General features: G+C 29.9%; 1 long non-coding RNA gene across 2 annotated transcripts; it reads left to right on the top strand.

Moving 5' to 3' along the window:
* The first annotated feature begins 6,227 nt into the window (after positions 1–6,227).
* LOC118648186 lies at positions 6,228–15,013 on the top strand. Of its 2 annotated transcripts, none has more exons than XR_004965191.1 (2): positions 6,228–6,402; positions 14,647–15,013. It is a non-coding gene; the product is annotated as an uncharacterized LOC118648186 (long non-coding RNA). The 2 variants fall into 2 exon arrangements; XR_004965192.1 differs by lacking the exon at positions 6,228–6,402 and adding an exon at positions 6,432–6,478.
* The last annotated feature ends 566 nt before the right edge of the window (positions 15,014–15,579 follow it).

Here is a 15,579-nt window from a genome sequence, read left to right as displayed (position 1 = left end):
CTCCCCCTCGCTCGCTCGCTCACTCACTCACTCACTCGCATGTATATATGTTATATTATATAACGCCATTACTATTTCGATTGCAAAAAATTGTATTTTAGATTATTATTATCTTTGTATATAAGTTAAATTGTAAAAAACCGATTTTGTATTAAAGTAAGTATTCGGTTTAGCGGCGCCAAGTTTTTGTAGTAAAATTTGTATTAAAATATTTATTTGTAATATTTGTACAAATAATTATTTGTAAAAGTTGATGTTTTAGTTTGTATAAAAACATCCATTTTCATAGTTGGCGCATTTTCTTCGTATCATTACTTTTGTAGAAAAATTAACTTTTTGTTGTTTTGGGGAAAAAAAAAGAGAATTTTATTAAAATTTCGTACATTTATAGTGCCAAATTAAGATTATTTTGTACAAAAATAGATTTTTGAGGGCGTTTCTTGCGCGCGTATATTTAGCGCTTCTTTATATATATATTTTTTTAAAGATAATTTTGTTTGTGATTTCACTCATTTTGTAGTGACAGGTATCTCATTTTTCTTTATAATATATATGAAGATTCTTAAGACATATTTGAAGTTCATATCATATCAAATTAAAGATTGAGACTGAGATTGAATTAAATGACAAACCAAAGTTATATTGGTTTTGGTTTCTTTTCTGATTAATTTTAATTTATTTTTACAATATGCCTATTACATTGTGGATTACATCGTGAAGAAAAATACAGTTGTGGCTAATTTGAAGATTAGTATAACACTATGCGTTATATAATCAGTATATTAACAACATTTTCATTTTTTTATGGAAATAAGTATTCTGAGATACGTTAATACTTTGTGTTATGTTTATTTTTAGTTATCATATTAAAAGAAAGAGAAGAAAAAAACCACTCTATTTGAATTTAAAGTAGAAGAGTAGAAAAAAAAGAGTGAATGAGTAAGGAAAAAGAGAGAGAGAGATAATTAGAAGTAGTTATAAAAAAAGAAGAAAAAAATAAGAAAGTGATGTAAAGTAAGTTATTTACACATGTAAGTAAATTATAATTATTGTGCTGGAAAGTGTTATTGTTAAGTTGAGGGAGAGAGGGGGAGAGAGCGGGGGAGAGAGAGAGAGAGATTGAGATTGATTGATTGATTGATGATTGATTGATTGATTGATTGATTGATTGATTGATTGATTGATTGATTGATTGATTTTGATTGATGATTGATTGATTGATTGATTGATTGATGATTGATCTTTTATTAGCTTTCTCAGCTATTTTCAATACATATATATACAATTTTATGCTACATCATTAAAACAAAACTCTTATTCGTTTTAAACATTTCTAAACGATTACAATGTTTAACTTCGGGTGGTAATGCGTTATATTAACACACCCTCATAAAATAAACTTTTGCGCGCTTCTTGTTTTTCGAAATTCAATAACAATATCCCCTGTCTGCCTAGTTTCGCGTTCTTCCTCTACTATTCTAAGTCTATTACTAAATTGCTCCGGCATCATATTATTTAAAATCTTAAAAATAAATATGCACGTGTTGTAATACAGCCTTTGTCTTATGGTCATAAATTGCAACGCTTGGTGCATACATTTAACTTTGGTACGTCTGTCACATTGCAATATGCTCTCATAGCTCTATTTTGCGCTTTTTGGAGCCTACTTAACTGGCTCTTACAGAAATTGTAAATGTGATTTATGTTTTAAGTAACCTGCAAAGTTGGCAAGCTTGAGAAATTTTGTAAGAGTCACGCTTTTGTTTCCATTACAATGATTATATGTTTCAAGAGCATTAATTAAAAACAGGTAGAAGAAGATTTAAATCAATAACTGTAAAAGAACAATAAATATAATTATAAATGTACAATTACAATTTAACTATAAATTTAACTGTAAAATAGCATAAATATAATTAAATATAATGCTATATTAATGCAAAAAAAAAGAAAAGTAAAATATGACGTGTTGTTTTATATTTGAGAAGTTGACTCGTAGTCATTTTGTTGTCTTTTGTCTTATGTTAATTTACAATTTACAATAAAATAATTTAGAGAATCAAAAATGTAATAAAAAAATTTAGAATGTGATCTTTGTAAGTGTATGAAGAAAAATAATAAATTATTTAATTAGAATAAATTGTTTTGGAAACAACAAAGTATTGAAATACTTACTTTTTTGTTTTTGATTTAACTAAGAACCTTATCGATATATTTCTGTGCCTCATCCATATCTGACTCGCATAGAATCCATAGCAGTTACTAAATAGACTAATAAGGGGTACAGATGTCTTGGCATCCATGTAAACATATTTCCGATATTATAGCCTGTGACCATGTCATCGGCAGTCTAGCTGGGTGACTTATAATCTGTAACTTTGTTGTAATTCTGTTATTTTTGACAAGATTTTACACTTTTTACTTATTTCAATAATTTAAAAAAACGATTGTACAATATCTTAATTTAAGAGCCACACACTAGTATTTTTAGAATAAAATTATGACATTTGTAACTATTCTCTTACCTGACCTGCCATAAGATAGTGACTTGAAAAAGTAGAAAGCACACCTTCAGATAATCCTTTTTGATATGAATTGTACTGTCAATTCTTTATTAATGGTTTGCTGAATTTAAAAAGGGATGAACCTCAGTGAACTTCTTATCGATAGCAGCATACATGGGCCTAAAAGAAAGAGAATGTTTGGTGTAACAGCTAACAATTTTTTACAGTAAAATTTCTTACTATTTCTCCTAAAAATTTAAAATAAAAATATAATAATAATATGATAATCTCGTTAAATAGCTTGTTCTTTCTTAAATCTTTTGCAAAGTTTCCTCAGGACAAGTTAGATCTTGTAATACTAACACAAAAAATAAACTATTTATTTTATCCTATCATTTTTGAGGGAAAAATTACATTATTTGATACCTTCAAGGTCTTATATTCTTTTGGCATTCTGTAAATTCCGAGCTTTGAAGTGATATTTCTCCTTGCCATCCATTCTTTTTTATTTATTCTTCTTTTACTTTAATTTCCAATAAAGTGTTTCTTCTTTTTTTTAAATATAACTAAGATAAAACAACACAAAGTAATACTCTTATCTCAGAATACTTATTTCATACAAAAAATGAAAATTTTGTGTAACTTATCTGATTATACAATGCATAGTGTTATACTAAATTCTTCAAATTAAACAGCCGTATTCTCTTCCACAATATAATCCACGATGTAACATGCAAGTTATTTGCATAAAACTAAAAACTAACTTGCTACTAACCTTGCACACGTCACTAACCTCGAACTGTTACATTATCGCCTTGAAATTCGCCGCGGATTAACCATTACCTCGACAGGCGGACTCGACCGCCAATCAAGACACGTAATTTCTCGTTCTGTTCTTCCGCGGACAGGAACATGTATTTTTTGTCAATTCTCGTTCCCCTGTCAAATTCGTAACCATCTATCGCGCGAAAAGCAAAAATACAAATCCCACCATCAGTACCGGGCGACGACGATGATAATAATGACGATGTTTCTTAAAAATTTTACTCTTGATGAGAAACTTTAAATCGCGATATCTTCGCTCGTAAGTCACGTAGCAAAAAAAATAAAAACACTTTTGTTATATAAATCGGATGCAAGCTATCCATTAAGCTTATTTAGAAATCAATCGATTCAGTCGTTATTGAGATCCAATAATCTACGAAATCTCGCAAACGGCGTCTCGCGTATAGAGACATGGCAGTGCCTTGCGTGCGTACACTTGGCGCGAGGCTACCGTGCCTCTTGCCAAGTCCGCAATATAGTAATCAGTCGTTTTACACTTTCTATCATGACTGTTCACTGAAAGTCATCTTAACAAATAGATAGATAACAAATACAAAAAACTTTAAACTAATTTTTCTTGTAAATGCTTGAGCATTATAAAAATTGTTTTATCTGTAATTAATGGAAAGATAGAGTAATATATAAAGTTTGTTAAAAAGTAGTGAAAGTCAATTTTAGTCATCCTGTATAAAAAAGAAAAGCATCGCTTAAGTTGCCTCTTTTTAAATTTATAATTTTTGGTAATTATTTACATTAGTGATTCCTTACTGATTTTGATGACCCTCAAGTATGTTGTCAAGGTCATCATTCCGAACAACTTTTTCCTATACGTGTTACCGCCGCTCGGCCTTAGTTTTTGAGTTATACACAAAAAATTATTAACACAAAAGTTTAAATAAATACGATACTTTTTTAATTTGCACTAGAACGTTTTGGTAATACTTAAGGAGAACTCACTCCTCACCACACAAAACGAACGAATCTGGCAGAAAAAGCATCGCTCTGTCCCGCAAAGGGAGATATTAACAGTTAAAGTTGACGGAAAAGTTTAATAAATATTATTATTCTTAAAATTTAAAACATGGAAATTCGCAAAGGGTTATATAGAGAACGAGTAGGCGGGAGAGGAGCTCCGCCCTTCCCTGCACGCCTTTCCCGTGATTTTTCATAACCTAACCTAACCCAAACATTTTAAAGTCGCTATTGGTTAATGCAAGAACATTGGAAACGAATAGCGTGGAAAGTTGCAAACCTATGTGGTACTGTACAAATGTAGACGTCGTTTTCTTTACGTTTCATAAATACGATACATGATATCAGTGCCTTACGTAAAGTAAACGACATCGACGCTTGTAGAATACCACATAGGTTGCGACTTTCCACACTGTTTGTTTCCAATGTTTTTGCATTAACCAAATAGCGACATAAAATTGGTGGGTTAGAGTTAAGAAAAATTACTGGGAAGGGGTGCAGGGGAAGGGGCGGAGCCTCTCCCTCGCCCACGTGTTCTCTGCTGTACCACATCATTTTTCAACTATTCACACAAAACAGGATCCTCATAAATATATGCACATATTATCGCACCGGCAGGAATGGTGTGTAACTTTTTGTTGTAAACTTTCAAATAAATCACGAGCGACGGCTAAAATATTTTCAAGGTCACTCAGGAGGGTGACCTTGACATGTTATGGTCAAGGTTATCGGAGCTATCTGTATCGCATTTATTAAATTTTTTTGTTATAATTTTTTGTATATAACACAAAAACTAAGCTTGAGCGGTGGTAACATGTATAGGGAAAAGTTTTTTCAGAATGATGACCTTGACAACATATTTGAAGGTCATTGAAATCGGTGAGGTTGCCCTCTATCTGCATAATTACCTTGTTTTTCTTAAATATTAATAAAAGTTTTTTTAATATTAAATAAGTGATTATTAAATATTAATGTTTTGGTTAAAAAAAAAAGTGAACAAAAACCAGGTTTAAAAACGTTTTTTAAATGTTAATTTATTACAATTAAATATTTAATAAATATTTAAAAAATATTTCTTTGCTCATTGGGTTGTTAATATGCTATATTGTTAATATGCTATATAATTGGTGAGGAATCGCTAATGTAAATAATTACCTAATTTTTTTTATGTCAGTAAGTAGAAATATAATATTATAATTTGTAAGAAAATTATAATAAGTAATTTATGATTGAAAATTATATTTATTAATTAATACTAGCAAATATATTCTTTGGTTTATTTACAAATAAAATTATTTTTTATATAATTTTAATTAGATAATTTGTGATTGTTGTATAAATTTGGACCACAATTTAGCATCGCCAATAACATCTCGAATAAAAAGTCAAAAATTGTTATTAAATTGTTTAACTGAATAACTAATTTTACACTTTATTTTAAATTGCAGTATATAAAAGGTATGCACAAAATATGAAAAAAATTATTTCATTTATAAAAGTTAACATTAAAGGGCATGTGCAGTAACCTTACAACCATAAGTTATCACGTTTCTACTTATATGTATACAGACATCAAAACTTTAAAATAAAGGAAAAAGGAAACTTCTGAGATAATTTTTTTTTCAGGAAGATTTTTTCTACACGTGAAACTATACAAGTTTATAAAGTTAGAAAAATTTGAAAGAAAACAATGCATTGCATATTTATTATTATAACATCTCCTTTTCAAGATAGGAATATTAATAATAATACTATAAGCATCTTAAAACACTGTAAATAATTTATGGCAAAAAATATAATCTTAGCCAGAGTTTTTTTAACTAATGTATTTTATATATATATATATATATATATATATATATATATATATATAGAGAGAGAGAGAGAGAGAGAGATTAGTTTTAATAAACTTTTAATAAATTTTTATAGGATTGTATCTACTATTTTTAAAGAATTGAATTATACTTAACAACCACAATGACTACATCCTCAGAAGATGTCCTGATGCAAGTGAATCAAGCGTTATAAAAAAGGAGATGGTACTTTGTACGTAATGAATGAGCGAATAGCGTGGATGCTTGATAACAGGGATACTGTGTCTGTAAGCCATAAATATGGTGATATAAACGTAAGATTTCAACAAGTTGTGTAAATATGTACAAAATTGGTGTAATCAGGTTAATAAATGTTTTAACTTAGGTATATGCTATACACAGAAAAAAACATCAGATTCAAGTTAAAGTTAATATATTTATTTAATAATCATTTTTTTTACATATACTCAATCATATTTTCTTCTTTATAATGATTAAACAATAGTTTAATCTTTAATTCTTTGAAGCACCGCGGTACTCAGGATTACCACGAATATATTTGATTAAAGTATAAAAATATGCTTTTAGTTTTTTGAAAGTTTTATCTTATTATAAGTAATTTGATGCACTGAATTCAAATTTAAAGTCAGAAATTGGAAATTTTTACATCTTGTATTTAAAATAATGGTCTAAAATATTGAAAAAGTACAATATTTGATAAGGCAACGAATATCGTAAAAAAGTTTTTATATAAGATATAGTAAAAATTTGACCCAAAGGTGAGTTACGTGTGAATAAAACTTCGCCTTTGACTGTCGAATGGTTCATGTTTTGTACGCTTTGTTTGATAATGTTCTCTTGTTCTGGTATAACATCACCTGTAATTATTGCAAAGGTGCATTTTTATTGACAACATTAATCTTTCTAATAATTTTGACTGGAATTATCCTCAAGTTTTACGTTTACGATTTGACTCTACGTTTTTTTTTTTGCTATGGAATGAGAGAAACTCCGGTTGTTTTGCCAACAAACAAAAAAATATTATCTGTTTTCTACCGATGTGAACTTAGCACCCAAATAAATAAATAAAAAAATGTGACAACACAGTTCGTTCGTACCTCGTTTGTACCTGTTCGTACCGCACTTCATTTCGTTTGTACCTCAAAGGAAAAAAATGCAGGTTAATAAAAAATGGTCAGCATCCAACATTAAGATATTTTAATTTCACTGTCATTCGAAAAAGAATTGTTTGTACCTCAAAGGAACCGGAAGTACAGCCTTTTCAAAATTCGCTCAAGAGGTAATTTTCACATTTCTTGAGATATCGCGAAGCGGCCAACGCCATTCGAAAGAGTTTACATAGCACCCGTTTGTACCTTCTTCGTTTTCGTTTGTACCTCAAAGGGACCGGAAGTATAGCTTTTTCAAAATTTGCTTAAGAGGTAATTTTGACATTTCTTGAGATGTCGCGAAGCGGCCAACGCCATTCGAAAGAATTCACATAGCACCCGTTTGTACCTCCTTTGTTTTCGTTTGTACCTCAAAGGGACCGGAAGTACAGCCTTTTCAAAATTCGCTCAAGAAGTAATTTTGACATTTCTTGAGATATTGCGAAGCGGCCAACGCCATTCGAAAGAGTTCACATAGCACCTGTTTGTACCTCTTTTGTTTTTGTTTGTGCCTCAAAGGGACCGGAAGTACAGGCCTTGCCAATACGGAATCTCGGCTATTTTTTAAGGTACCGCGAAATGAACGTTATAATAATCTGTATTATTCGTATAAATTAAATGTAGACGCATGCTTTGTATATAGGTACAAATATGCAAAAAGTGCGCGAAATTAAAATGTGTATGTATTTAATGAGAATCTCGAGCATCTCGTTTTGCGTGGAAAGTCGTAAACCTATGTGGTGCAGAGAATGCTTCGCGCGCGCGCGCGCGCGCGTGCGTGCTTGCGTGCGTGCGTGCGAGCGAGCGAAGCATTCTCTGCACCACATAGGTTTACGACTTTCCACGCAAAACGAGATGCTCGAGATTCTCATTAAATACATACACATTTTAATTTCGCGCACTTTTTGCATATTTGTACCTATATACAGAGCATGCGTCTACATTTAATTTATACGAATAATACAGATTATTATAACGTTTATTTCGCGGTACCTTAAAAAACAACCGAGATTCCGTATTGGCAAGGTCTGTACTACCGGTCCTTTTGAGGTACAAACAATTTTAACGAAGATACAAACGGGTACAAACAATTCTCTTTCGAATGACATTGGCCGTTTTTGATATCTCAAAAAATGTCAAAATTACCTCTTGAACAAATTTTGAAAAGCCTGTATTTCTGGTCCTTTTAAGGTACAAACGAAAATGAAGGAGGTACAAACGGGTGCTATGTGAACTCCGTATTAATGTTGCGTCGAAACTTGAAAAGGGTTGTACTTCCGGTCTCCTCTCGAGGTACAAACGAAAACGAAGGAGGTACAAACGGGTGCTATGTGAACTCTTTCGAGTGGCGTTGGCCGCCTCGCAATATCTCAAAAAATGTCAAAATTACTTCTTGAGCGAATTTTGAAAGGCCTGTACTTCTGGTTCCTTTGAGGTACAAACGATTTTAACGGAGGTACAAACGGGTACAAACGATTCTTTTTCGAATGGCATTAGTGAAATTAAAATATCTTAATGTTGGGTGCTGACTATTTTAATTAACCTGCATTTTTTTTCCTTTGAGGTACAAACGAAATAAAGTGCGGTACGAACAGGTACGAACAGGTACAAACGAACTGTGTTGTCGGATTTTTATTTATTTATTTAGGTGCTAAGTTCACATTGGTCTGTTTTTCCGTCAAATATGTAATACTTTTTGCGGATGTAGTTCTGAAAAGCGAATACTTTTCATTTTTTGAAACTGTGTATACTTACGTATTTTGACGCGCTGATTACGAATATGATAGTGAAAATTGGGGCTAATTTGATTTTTATGACGAAAACCATAAAAACAAAAATCACGGTTTTTTTTCATTTATGTCTGCAAATAATGGGAATTTTAAAAAATACTTCAGATAAAAGTTGTAGATCTAATCGAAATTCATGTTCTATTGATTTTTACCATAAAGGCAATAGTTTTTTAGAAAAACGACGTTAAATGTTCAAAACTTTATAAAACTCACTTAACACAATTCGAGTTTTATTAGTTAATAACAGAAGGGTGTGCGGCAAAGCCCTTCATTTGCCCGTTTTTTGTACCACATCCCTGCTCAAAAAATCTGATAGAATCAGATAAGAAAAAGTTCTATCTAATTGAATCGTGTTTTTGGTTCGTAAATATTAGATCGGTTATCTGAAATATACGATAGGCTTTCTATATTTCTGTATCGTATTTTTTATATAGTTACCTATCGTTTTTAATCAATTTCTATCGTCATTTTTTATATAAATTAATCGTGTTCTATCGTGTTTTTGGTTCGTAAATATTAGATCGGTTATCTGAAATATACGATAGGATTTATATATTTCTGTATCGTATTTTTCATATAGTTACCTATCGGTTTTAATCAATTTCTATCGTCATTTTTTATATAATTAATCGTGTTCTATCGTGTTTTTGGTTCGTAAATATTAGATCGGTTATCTGAAATATACGATAGGCTTTCTATATTTCTGTATCGTATTTTTCATATAGTTATCTATCGGTTTTAATCAATTTCTATCGTCATTTTTTATATAAATTAATCGTGTTCTATCGTGTTTTTGGTTCGTAAATATTAGATCGGTTATCTGAAATATACGATAGGCTTTCTATATTTCTGTATCGTATTTTTTATATAGTTACCTATCGATTTTAATCAATTTCTATCGTTATGTTTTATATAAATTAATCGTATTCTATCGTGTTTTTGGTTCGTAAATATTAGATTAATTATCTGAAATATACGATAGGCTTTCTATATTTCTGTATCGTATTTTTCGTATAGATTACCTATCGTTTTTAATCAATTTCTATCGTCATGTTTTATATAAATTAATCGTATTCTATCGTGTTTTTGGTTCGCAAATATTAGATTGCTTATCTGAAACTTATGATAGACTTTTTATCTTTCTGTATCATATTTTTCGTATAGATTACCTATCGTAAATCTAGGTCAAAAAATGTAAACGTTTTACTTTTCTTGTACAGAATCGTTTACTCAATTAAAATGAGTAAATTATAAAAGTAATGTGGCAGTCGTCTTCCACATCGTCCTCTCGTAGCGAAAGAAACTGATTATTGCTTGTCTTAATCGTGTTGCGGGTGGTCTTTATATAGCGGGTCGGCTGCATTTGACTCACGAGAGAGTAATCGCCTACCAGCCTATCGGCGGCGCCGCGTACTAACTAAAAAGTTGGATAGAAAATGATAGAAACATATAGAAATTTGATAGAAAATTTATAAAATTCTATCGTTCTTTATCGTATCTCAATTAAACGATTAAAACTTTATCTGAATATGGATACTTTCCTATATAATCTTACCTAATTATCTTACTGAATAGAAAAATTACGATTTAAAGTCTATACAAATTAATCTAAAATTGTCTCTATATGTTTCTATCAAATATATGTTATGGAACAATAATCGTTTTCTATCGTTGTCTTTATAATAGGAGATATTTCAAGGAGGAACAATTATCACAGGCACACAAAAAAAGTGATCCGGCGGACCAGACTAGTCAATCCTTATGTATTTTGACTCACTGAATCCGAATTCAAGGTCAGAATTACTAAATTTGCTCATTTTTTCTAACCTCAAAAAAACTTTTTTAATGTTGGTCCGGCGGACCAAAGTAGTCTATCCTTATGTATTTTAACCCGCTGAATCCAAATCCAAGGTCAGAATTATTAAATTTGCTCATTTTTTCTAACCTCAAAAAAAATTTTTTTAAATGTTGGTCTGGCAGACCAGAGTAGTTTATCCTTATGTATTTTGACCCGCTGAATCGAAATTCAAGGTCAGAATTACTAAATTGGCTTATTTTTTTCTAACCTCAAAAAAACACCTTGTAAAAGCAGCTTAGATCTTAAATGTATAATTCGGAGCGTGCAAGCTTGCGTAAGCACATTATCCGGGGAAAATTCAATACTTATAACAAGTCTGAGCTTCTGTGAATGAATAGTGTAGAAAATTCACTCCCTTTTCCTATTATATTTAACTTTTTTATTCTGACCTTGGATTTGGATTTAGCGGGTCAAAATACATAAGGATTGACTGATTATATAGTCTGGTCCGCCAGACCAACATTTAAAAAAAATTTTTTTTGAGGTTAAGAAATGCGAGCCAAGAATGCAAGCTAAGAAAGCAAGAAATGCAAGCTTTTTTTTGTGTGTCTGTGTTATTTTATAATTCCGCCGGACAGAACATTCTGTTGTTCTTTATGGTATCCGAATTAAACGATTAAAACTTTATCTGAATAGGGATACTTTTCTATATTATCTTATCTGGTTATCTTATTGAAAAAAAAAATTACGACTTAAAGTCTATATAAATTATTCAGATAAAGTTTTAATCGTTTGATTCAGACACGATAAAGAATGATAAAATGTTATGTTCGGCAAAATTGCAAAATAATTTTTCCTGTTTAAAAATCTCCAATTATATAGACAATGATAGAAAACTATTATAGTATATAACATATTTTTAATAAAAACGTATAGGGACAATTTCAGATTAATTTATATAGACTTTACGTCATAATTTTTATATTCAGTAAGATAGCCAGATAAATTGTATAGGAAAGTACTCATATTCAGATAAAGATTTAATCGTTTAATTTAGGTACGATAAAATACGATAGAACTTTATGTCCGCCGAAATGGTAATATATTTGATAGAAACATATAGGAACAATTTCAGATTAATTCATATAGAGTTTTATAGACCTTGAATCGTAAATTTCATATTTAGTACGATAAGTAGATAAGATCATATAGAAAAATAATGTATTCAGATAAAGTTTTAATCGTTTATTTCAGATACGATAAGAAACGATAGAATTTTATGTTCGCCGAAATTGGAATACATCTGATAGAAACGTATAGGAACAATTTCAGATTAATTCATATAGAGTCTTATAGACCTTGAATCGTAATTTTCATATTCAGTACGATAAGTAGATAGGATCATATAGAAAAGTAGTCGTATTCAGATAAAGTTTTAATCGTTTATTTCAGATACGATAAGAAACGATAGAATTTTATAATTTTTCTATCTGGCAGGAAATCTAGAGTCCGATAGAAACGATAAATTCAGATAAAATTATATTAAATTTCTATCAAATTTTTATATGTTTGTATCAGTTTCTATCGTACTTTTTGAACAGGGATGGGTTTGCGTCTTTTTAGGACACCTTTATCGGCGGGGTGGATGTGAAAGGGGACAAAGACCCCCCCTCTTGCCTCCTGTGTGTGCGTGCGCGCTCGTGCGTGTGTATGTGTGTGGTCACAGCGAAAAAGTGTCTGCTCTTCGTATTGTACTATATGGGTTTGCGACTTTCTATGTGTAGCAAGGTCTACTCTTTTACTGTACCACATGGGTTTGCGATTTTCTACGCATAGCGAGGTCCACTCTTGTACTGTATTACATGGGTTTGCGATTTTTCAGGGCACCTCTACCGGCGGAGTGGGTGCGGGGGGGGGGGGGGGGAGGCAAAGCCTTTTCTTGCACCCCTCCGCGTGTATGTGTGGCCACAGCGAAGAAGTGTCGGTTGATTTGTGTTGGATGAGGTATATGAAGTTTCGAACATTTAACGTTGTTTTTCTTAAGAACTATTGTTTTTATGACAAACATTAATACAATATAAAATGTGTATTTATGAGATCTACAACTTTTATCCGAAGTTGTAGATTTCATAATCTCTTTATCTTTTTCGATATTTCCCATTATTTATTGAAATAAATGGAAAAAAACCGTGATTTGTATTGTTTTTTATGGTTTCCGCCATGAAAATCAAATTTGCGCCAATTTTCACTATTATATTCGTAATTAGCGCACCAAAATACGTAAGAATACAGTGTCAAAAAAATTGAAGGTATGTCGTTTTCGGAAGTTTATCCTTGTTTTATGCCACAGAGATAGGATATGTTATGAACATTTAATGTTGTTTTTCTCAAAAACTGTCATCTTTATGGCAAAAACCAATGCGATATAAAATGTGTATTTCAGCGAGATCTACAACTTTTATTTGAATTATTTTTTGAAATTTCTATTATTTACAGAAATGAATTTTAAAAAACCATAATTTTTACGGCATTTAAAATGGTTTTTGCCATGAAAATCGAGTTTGCGCCAATTTTCGCTATTATATTTGTAATCAGCGCGTCAAAAATACGTAAGTGTATACAGTTAAAAAATGGAGGTATTTGCTTTTTGGAACTTCATCCCTTTTTGCGTTATTTTGTATTTTTTAAATCTAATTTAATTGTATGATTTAATTTTTCGGCGATATGTTTATGACTAAGTTTTTTATTGTTTATCCGTTGTTAACATTATGAAAATATTTAGTTTTTGTTTAATTTTACGTATTTTTATCGATTGATGAGGATTTTGTAAAGTCGAAACGTTTCAAAAGTTTTTTATTATTATCTGCATATTAGCTTTCATTCGTCTGTTTTCATTTATTATCCTTATTTTGGTTAGTCAATAAATTATGTTTTTGATATGAAAATTATTAGCTTGTTGTATTGACCTGTTTCTTGATATTTATTCCTTTGCATTACTGAACTCATTATATTTTGTTTATTTGAATAAAAGTTTATTGTTTGTGTGCTTTAATCGTAAATAACAATTTTTTAAGTAAAAGTATGACTTTGGATTTTACATAATATATTATATTTTATTAACTATGCGAAACGGTGCACATAATTATAATTTTACTTTATTTATTTTATTTTCGTGGGATTGGTTTTAAATTCGTCTGCCATATTAAATCCACCATGTTGAATTTTGAAATTTTGACTATATTCAGTGTCTCTGAAAACTATGTACGGACATTCAAAAAAATTTATTTAGTGAATACTTCGGTGCTTCAAAAGGGGTTAAAAAATTTGATAATTGTAAATTTAGAAAAATATATTTTTGTTTCAATATTATAATAATTATCTAGAGATGACAATGATTGTTTTTATAAATAAATGTAATAGTATTAAAAAATTAGTAATATTAAAAATAATATATTCTAATTTTTAGTTTGAAGATACTGCTATTTCTATTCAGTATGTTTTTCTTCTCTTATGAAAATTATTATTGAAGAATGAGAATATATTTTTCTTGATAAAACAACAAAATTTTTTAATGTAAACAATTAGTCTTTAACACTCATATAATTTTATTTCAAAATATAACATTTTCAAAATGAAAATATTTTTAAGTAAGAACTTTTTTTACTGTGTTTGGGCATGTATATACTACTATACATCTTAGTGAAATAATACATAAAAATGAAGCAATACATACAAATGAATACTTGTATATTAATTACTGATTTGTTTGTGCAGTGCAAAAAATATCACCTGAGGGAAAATCAAAAATACAACTGCAGGTGGTATTGCACGATAGTACATCATCTACATTTCATTTTGTAAATAAAAATGGACAAGAAGCACAAATTAAAGACCGTGACAATGTAAAAGAGTTATTGCAACAATTACTGCCAAAATTTAAACGAAAAGTTAATAAGGAGTTGGAAGAAAAGAATAGGTAAAATTATTAAAATATTTTAGTGAATATGTCAATTATGTAGTTTATACGGAGTCATCTCCAATTTTAATGTCCTTTACATATGTTATCAAGGTCATTATCCTGAGTAATGTTGTAAAGGTTAAGCTGCGCTCCGCATTTATTAAAAATTTATTAATCCGGAAAGTTTTTACGAATTATTTTTAATTTTTGACGTTGCCCTGGGCACACACACACTTGGCACCCTTTTTTAGCTTTTTTTTAAAAAGGTAATCTGTTTGGATATTACATATTTTGTAGTGGTTAGGCATCTTATTTAATCCACAAAGCTATAACGTAATTTTATCTTATGACATATTTTTATAAATAGAACGAATATTTAGTAAATTTATATTGAATGCTTTCTATTTAATGACATAAATCGAAATGAACGTTATTCTATCTTTGTTAACATAAAATAACAGACTGACATTTATCGACTTATATCACTAAATAGAAAACACTTATTCTTTACTTAAAATATAAAAGAATATATCACCTCGAAAACATTATTTATTGCAGGTATGCAGTTAAATACAAATATAAATTATTATATATAAAATTATTTTAATTTAAAATACAGCAAAATTAATAAAATATTAAATAAATGTTCAATATAATAACTATATAAAGTATATATAATTACCAATAATTAAACAATAAATAAACACTAATGAATATTGTAAGAATACTGTAATATATTCTGCACTATA

Source organism: Monomorium pharaonis, unplaced genomic scaffold (genome assembly GCF_013373865.1).
Source record: "Monomorium pharaonis isolate MP-MQ-018 unplaced genomic scaffold, ASM1337386v2 scaffold_27, whole genome shotgun sequence".
Classification (NCBI taxonomy): domain Eukaryota; kingdom Metazoa; phylum Arthropoda; class Insecta; order Hymenoptera; family Formicidae; genus Monomorium; species Monomorium pharaonis.
Note: the sequence above shows the minus strand (reverse complement) of the source record. Positions and strands in the feature narration are given on the sequence as shown.